We start from the raw sequence: 8,115 nt of genomic DNA, 5'->3' as shown, positions 1-8,115 counted from the left end.
AATAACTCTACCGACTGCTGGTTTCACACAGAAAACCAACAGTGAGCCCCTGGGTGAAAGTCCACAGTTTGTTTGACCAATCCTCCACCTCTCCCACCTGCCCCGTAGGACTTTCTCACTCTTTACACAACAACAGTTGCTGGCACGTTACAAACTCTTTCATAACGCCACAAAAGGCGCCTCAGTGCGTGGGTATCTAACATGTTCATCACTGACAAAGCAGCAGTTTTGACGAGATGGGTGTGAGAACTAGCTGGATGGTTTTGTTGGGTTAGGGGTTGTCTATAAAACACTTCAGTTCCCAGTATAGAGTTTGGAAAGTTATGAAGACATTTCTATAAGTCCCATATGGTCTAGCGGTCAGGATTCCTGGTTTTCACCCAGGCGGCCCGGGTTCAACTCCCGGTATGGGAACAAACTTATGATCATGCACTCATAAATTCCAAGTATAACTCTCGGACTTACAGAGCCCAATACTGCATTTCATTATTGGTAGATCTCTAATCACCCGTTTAAACCTGGCCACATAAAGGAAGGCAAGAAAAGATGATCGCCACAAAATAATCCCAACAGAACACCAGCTTTGGGGCGACTGTGGCTCAGAGGTAGAGCAAGTCATCCACCGATCGCCGGCTCGATCCCCGGCTCCTCTAGTCTGTGTGTCGCAGTATCCTTGGGCAAGATACTGAACCCTAAATTGCTCCCGATGGCAGTTTTATCAGTGTGTGAGTGTGAATGGTTACTGAGTAGCAGGTGGCACCTTGCATGGTAGCCTCGGCCACCAGTGTGTGACTGTGTGTGTGAATAGGTGGCTGTTACATGTTGTGTAAAAGTGCTTTGAGTGGTTGCTACTCACTTGCTATACAAGTGCAGTTCATTTACTATTATATTTTGGTGGCACAGTTTATTCAGTAGCTAATTTAAAATTACGTGGAGTCATGGGTTCAGAAAGTGCAGCCTATGTATTCTGTGTCAGTTAACCACTTGTGACCGATGAGCTGTCTCCACAGCAGACATTTTGACTCACAGCAGGAGATGCATGGCTGGAACTAATACTGTTAAGTGTCAAATGGTGCACAGCAGGAGCAGAAAACTCATGGACTCAAAGTTATGCTCGCTTATATAGAGATTTTTTTGTCAGTGTTGGCGTTTTAACCTGTTCAGATCCCCCTTCATTCCAATGGACATAACTTTTCTATGATGTCTAGATCTATGATTACTATCATCTGACTCCACCCAGATGCACAGGCTTATTTGATGGCATGTCTATGAGCCAATCACAGTGTTCAACATCATCTAAAGTGGACTGCAGGAGCGTCATGCCCCCTGTTTTAACAAGCATGGCCGACCATGAGGCAAGAAGGAAGCTCAAGGCAAGTTTCAGTCTGTTATTAACACTATTGTTAAAGCACATATGTCGTGTTAAACAGTTGTTAAAGTAATCATGAGACGTTATATCTCTTCTACATGTCAAATGATCCTATGAAAGATTTATTTTTCAAAGGAATAGACATTGGATCTGAGTGAAAAGATTATTCTGTATCATTTAATTTTCTGATAATGCAATCTTCTTATAATGCATTCTTCTGATTATGCGTGGAGAATATTAAGGTTTTCAACACACCTTTAAGGAGATACTTCAGAAATTGAGGATATTTTGAGCAATAATGACAAATATAATACAAAATATATGTACAGTGTGTGTTAAAGCATCCCTTTATTTATTGATACGAGTTAACCATTCATGAAAAATGAATAAACTGTGTCTTTGTTGAGAAAAATGGCTGTTAAGACCACATTTTTACTATGAGGTGGTTTCTGTGTTCAGATTCTGCTTACATCAGAATGGACAGGAAAAATAACACATCTGTGTCCCCCCTACAACCTCAACACACTCTAATTCTGTGGTTAACACCCTTAAACACACTAATTAAGTCATTTCGTGGATAACAGCACTGGGCTCGCCCACAACTGAAGTAGCCACATAACATTAGCTACAGTAGCTGTATGGGTAGTTGACTCATCTCGTGTTAATGCAGTGTTGGGGAGCAGTGAATTGCATGTAGACCTAATTAAACTAGTAGTTTAACTACATTTTGCAGTTGTTTGCTTGTACTTCATCTACGTTCATATTTGCATTGTGATTCAAGTAAAATGACTTTTTGCCTTTTTTTGTGTAGTTAATTAGGGTACTGAAGCCTTAAACAATTTTATTTCATAAATAGAAAGGAATAAGTTTTTATTTTGCCATTACTTCTCTACTGTATTGTAATACCCTTTGAACACAATTAGTCATAAACGTATTGATTATATGCTCAGAGAAGTTGTTGCATGTTATTTAAGATGTTACTTGGCTAGCTAAGTGCATTACCCTCACCTGGACTCTAGTGTTTGAAGGCAGGTGTCTGACTGATGGACATTGTACACAAAACCAAAGCTGATGTTCCTGCACTTTGATTGGTGGGTTTTTTATTTTCTTGGTTCATGACATGTGAACAAGTGGGCACTTTTTGCAATAAACTCAACTGAGTGGCATTTGTTTTATGTTAGCATGTGACTTTTTGTATTTTATTTTGTTATAATTTGTCAATTTGATCTTTTTTTTTTCTTTTTTACAAAGTAGTTTGAACCACTTTTTCTAAGTAGCTTCAATTAACCAAACTAGATTTCTCTCCATAGTGTAGCTTTGCTGTAGTTCATCTTCCTCCACTTTAAAGTAACTGCTAGCTTGCAAAGCTAAGCTTTCAAAGTAGCTTCCCCAACACTGTGTTAATGGTAAGTTAACAAGCTAACGTTACATTAGTTGCAACTGTTTTATTGGAATTAAATGAATTAAATTAATACTTTTCCTTATCTGTGAATTTCTGCTGAGTCACATTGGATACATTTTCATTGTCATTAGCAATGAAGACAACAACTCCCATGATCCCACGCTACTTCGTGATGTCATTAAAGTCCGTCTTTTGCTACTGTTTTGATTGGGAAATTGCGTATGGTGTGATAAATTTTTTTTAAAATTTTTTACATGAGCTTCTGAAATTCCTGCTGTTTGCCTCCTGCACAATTACAGTACAGATTATATTAATGCTACATTTATGCAAATCCTCATATTTGATGCATATACAGTCAAAGTTTCGCACATTAGACACTAGCTATGTTTCCATCCAAAAGTGATTAGAATCACTGGGAAATGTGCATTAAAAGAAATACGAATCCTGTGTGTTTCCATTAAATGTAGGACTTTGGTGAAAGCTACGAACTCGCGCAAGTTTTCCGCAGAACCAGAAACAAAACAAGTCTCGCATTCTTCTTCTTCTACATTTTCTGGTGGTTGGCAACCAGCTTGTAAATGCATTACCGCCTTCCCAACCCGGAGTGTGGATATCACCATGGAGAGAGGTGCGCTACGTCAGACTTAATTCGAACATAACTGTTTCCATCCCCCGTTTTGCGAATCAACATTTTTTCGAATCAAACAAAGCCCGGCTAAAGCGAGCGTATTTTAGTTTGTGCGTATCAGGGGATTTTAATTCGAATTTTGGCGTTTCCATCATAATTTTCCAATGCGATACTTCTAGATGCGCATCTAAACAGGCTGATGGAAACATGGCTACTGTCTGTTTTGGGTTATTATTAATGAGGCAACACGTGACTTTCCTGTCAAAATATCTGTTATAAACTTAATGGTAAAAACCTGTTAAGTTGCCATCTCACGTTGCTTGTGCCCCCCACACGTTATGTCACCCTCTTACTAAGCTGGGCACCTGTATAACATTACATGAGTGTAAGTTAACTGTGCAAAAATGTACCCTTACAAGTGCCATTAACATCAAAACACTGAGTGAGATAATTGACTGGATTGATTACAGGAGGACAATTACACTTGCTTACCTCTCATCCATGAAACCACCCCTCCTATTAATGAGGCTGTTTTTAAATGTTAACATAGAAAATAATACGATAAATAAGTGAAGAAAAGATTTGAAGTAAAAGGCAAAGAGATGTACTCAGATTCCCACAGAGCCATCCACTCTGTGCAGGGCCACTTCAGGCTCCTGCTTCCCTTCAAAGTGAACCTACACTGTTAGGCAAACATGTTCTCCTCTTCGCCACTTCAGCCAAGTTTGATTCATCAGCTTGGAGACATATCAAAACACCTTAAACAGACAAAAAGAAGGAAAAGTTAATATTTTTTCTGTGAAACTTTTGGTTTCAGCTTCTCTGATAAAACTATTTTTACCCTCTTCGAGATTCATGTTGCTTTGCACATAGTCAGGTCTTTTTTGTTTTTCACCCATGTGTCTAAAGTGGGGTACCGTGGAGTCGCATCTCTTCCTCATCACTATTAATTAATGATTAAATGATGATTGAAAGTTCCCTCACCTGACTGCTTATGGAGATGTATTCGCTGATTGAAGTCTCTCAATCAGCAGCTAGGTGTGCAATCAACACCTGATTATAACATGCAAACATACAGTGGTCCTTCTGCCCCCTCCCCCTTCCCAAAATCACCTCTCCATTTATTTCAATTAATCAGTTAATGGTGTTAAGGTCAGTAAATGTGCTTCCTGTCATACCCCCTCTTTGTTTAGACTCTCTTTTTCTCCTCCAGCCCAGCATCGCTCCATCAGCCAACACATTAAACCGAGTTCGAGACTGATAATCTTTGGCCTGATGTTTCCTCAGTGATTGATTGGCCAGCCGGAGAGCAGGGAGGCTGCTGAGGTCTCAGATAAACTGACACCGCAGCCAAGACTGTGTCCCAATTTTTCCCCCTCGCATTTGACACAGATCTGAGTTTCCTTATCACTGCAAGCGACAAAAAACTGCACACGGCGAGGCGTTCTCAACTCCTGAATCACATGAACAAGTGGCACAAAATCTGATTCTGGGACATGCAAATGAGCGACATCAGATTTGTGTTTAATCCCGAAGAAGCAACGACAAAACAGACGACTTGACTGGTGCTTGACAGAGCTGAGAGTGCAAAGCGTGATTGAAAAAGTCCTCAAACAAGCCGGAGAAGCGTAGGTACAAAAACAAATGTGACACCTTTTGTTAATGGCTCTGTGTACATTCTGACATTGGCATCTGTTCATACTGGTTACAAAGAGTGTGTTATATCTTATAATAGATATGAGCCGTCATCCAAAAGACACCAGTTACCAGCAGGAGCTCTGGTTTGAGCATGAAAGGCCGCACACAGTGTGAAAACAGCCTTAATTACATCCCATTGAATGCAGTGTGAAGAAATAGTTTGACATTTTGGGACATACGCTTATTGGCTTTGTTGCCGAGGGTTAGATGAGAGGATCAATACCACTCTCAGGTCTGCACGTTAAGTATGAAACCTGAGCCAGGAGGAGATTAGTTTAACTTAGCATAAAGGCTAAAAGAAGAAGGTAACAGCGAGTCCGGCTCCGTCCTAAAGCTCACTTATTAACACGTTACATTTCCTTTGTTTAAACTGAACACAGGCTGAAATTTTAATGAGTGTTTAGTAAAAATGTGGAGCTATTGCTGGTACTGCAGTTGCTTCCAGTCTTAACGCTAAGCTAAGCTAATTGCTGTAGCTAGAAGAAACACATCTGACCCTTTTTAAAAACGAAATAAATAATTAAACACATTCATTATGCATTAAAAATGATAATTCGACAACACTGTGTAAACACCATTCATGGTACACATCTTATAACAACCATTACCATGAGGAAAGAAGCACACTGCATTAAAAACCCAACAAGCCAAAAATCCTCGAGCCCCTGTATACCTGCTGCAGCAATAATCACACTTGCAGATATTTACCAGCTGCGACAATGACGTAATGGCTCGTATTATATTGAGAGCATTTATACCTGTGTGGTGGTGTGTCTGTGTCACTCTGCAGTTACACCTCCAAAACACTTGTCGGTGGTGATAACTATCACATCACACATTAAACACACATTAAACATGGCTTAATAGAGATGATTTCAAACACAAGTACATAAATCAGCTTCACTATAACTCGCAGCATTCACAGACAAACACTTGTCTTTATCTGGACACATTTTCCCCACAAATACAACATGCTAACGTTATTAGCACAAGCCTATGGCATTTTACATTGAATAAATTAGCCTAGCAGCTAGCAGACTTTTCCTCTACTCATATGAAGCCAGGGACAACAGCAACATTTAAAAAGGTAGCGTTGCAAAATTTGGCTCCATTACAACTCACAAGGTTCACTGACAAAACAACTGTCTTATGCAGTTGTCAACTGCAGTCACATGACACGTTGTTTGGGTTAAACATGAGCATGTTACAGTCCTGGAGGATTATTAATGTGCACCTCCTCCTGTACTGCCTTAATATGCACATTCAGCACATCCAATGCATCAAAACATTGTTTTCTAGTTGGAGCCGTGCCTCATTTTCAAACTGTATGGTTTGACTAAAATGAACAATGACAGCAATACAGTCCACGATGAGCAGCGCTAAAATCAACCTGCGTAGTTGTCCCTCCATTGTGACATTAGAAAGTGTCACATTTATCTTGCAAGTGTACTCTTCTTCAACGTTTGCTTTACTTCCTGGATTTTTCCCACATGGAAATTCTGACCAATCAAGAGCAGCTTTCTCACACAAGGCATTTGATCTGGTCCGCTTGTAAATGCTGCTGTGAGAACACGAACCAACTCCAGGCCCAAAATTAGTCCCTGACTCAGACCAAAGCAAGACAATTCCATGTCTGAAAACATCCTGTATTAACGCCCCTGGTTTTCACCCTTCGCCGGTGTTCCCCAAATCCAAATCCCCGTACCGGCTCAGGAATCAGGGATAGGTCATTGTAATTTTACTCCTAAAAAGGATTCTAGTGAAATACTGATTACCTGACAGAGGGAAATGAGACTACGGCCAGTGTTAGTAGGTTTTTTCCAAATCTGAATTGACAGGGCGGAGGTGGGTGGTTAAGTTCAATCCACTATTGCTGATGAGCAGGCTGATTTCTATTAACCTGCAGCCTGCAGATCAAACAGACTGCTCCATGCTGCTGCTGAGAGGGAGGGAGAGAGGGAGACTCTGCCACCAAACTTTTATGACACAGAAAGTCTGCTTAATGGGCTGGAAGATTCTTCCCATTTAGCCCTGTGCGGAAATAAAAGGAAGCTGGTCGGTGCTCAGGAAAAATGGCTACTTCCAGTTAAGTCCCCCAGTGGATTGGAAATTAGGAAATTATAAGCAGAGTGATCAATCATGAAGGAGTATGCGCTCTGGCATGAAACGCCCCAGTATTCTCCGTGATGGGTTTGTGAGGATGTAGAATGACGTCAAACTTCATCTGAGCAATTATCATAGGTGCATCACTGCCTGTCCCATTAGTTCAGCCACGCCTGACGGAGCATGTACCCGACTTTTCATGTGCTCATTTGCAGACAGATGAAATGGAGGCTTAAATGAGCTGCCATTGTGATATTTTTAGGCGCTGACACCAGTAGGTATGTGTTGGTCTGGAAACAGACAAACACAATATGTCATAAAACCAAAGTAATCTCAGTGATATCCTTCACAGTTTGTCCCAAATGTCCCCAAAAAGCGACATTTGTGTTGATTCCTGTCCAGCCAGACATGAAGCCTACCGGCGAAAACAACAGCCAAACACGCCCAACATCCAGTGTTAAAACAGAGTGGCGTTTATCTCCCAGCCTCCCCATGTTTGACAGCTGGAGCCCCGGCACACGAGCACACACAGCCAGCAGCGGCAGCAGCAGTACGAGATCAGGAAGCCCCGAAAGGAGAAGCAAGAACCGGGGCTGATGGGGGAAATATGTCAGCCACGGTGCTCTGGGAAAGTTGGAGGGTAGAATATTGATGCAAAGCAATCATGACAAACAAGATGCAAATTGTCATCATAAACAATCACACATTTCTCACAGCTGACAGTCAGAGATGTTTGATTGATAGTGAGCGTGAGTCAGAAGGATTAAAGCAGAATTGTTTGAGTTTAAAGCTGCGACATGGAACTTTTTTGATTGACGCAGATCGGAGATGTGACAACAACAGTGGAGGGAAGCGAATAAACAAAGTGCAATGAAGCCAGACAGAAGGAAGATAAAGACCACATGAGCACTGCTT

General features: G+C 41.1%; 1 non-coding gene across 1 annotated transcript; it reads left to right on the top strand.

The window, feature by feature from the left end:
- Positions 1–342: 342 nt before the first annotated feature.
- On the top strand, positions 343–414 carry trnae-uuc (transfer RNA glutamic acid (anticodon UUC)). Its single transcript has one exon. It is a non-coding gene; the product is annotated as a tRNA-Glu (tRNA).
- The last annotated feature ends 7,701 nt before the right edge of the window (positions 415–8,115 follow it).

This window comes from Epinephelus moara, chromosome 11, assembly GCF_006386435.1.
Source record: "Epinephelus moara isolate mb chromosome 11, YSFRI_EMoa_1.0, whole genome shotgun sequence".
Lineage (NCBI taxonomy): Eukaryota > Metazoa > Chordata > Actinopteri > Perciformes > Serranidae > Epinephelus > Epinephelus moara.
This window is presented reverse-complemented; position numbering and strand designations above follow the sequence as displayed.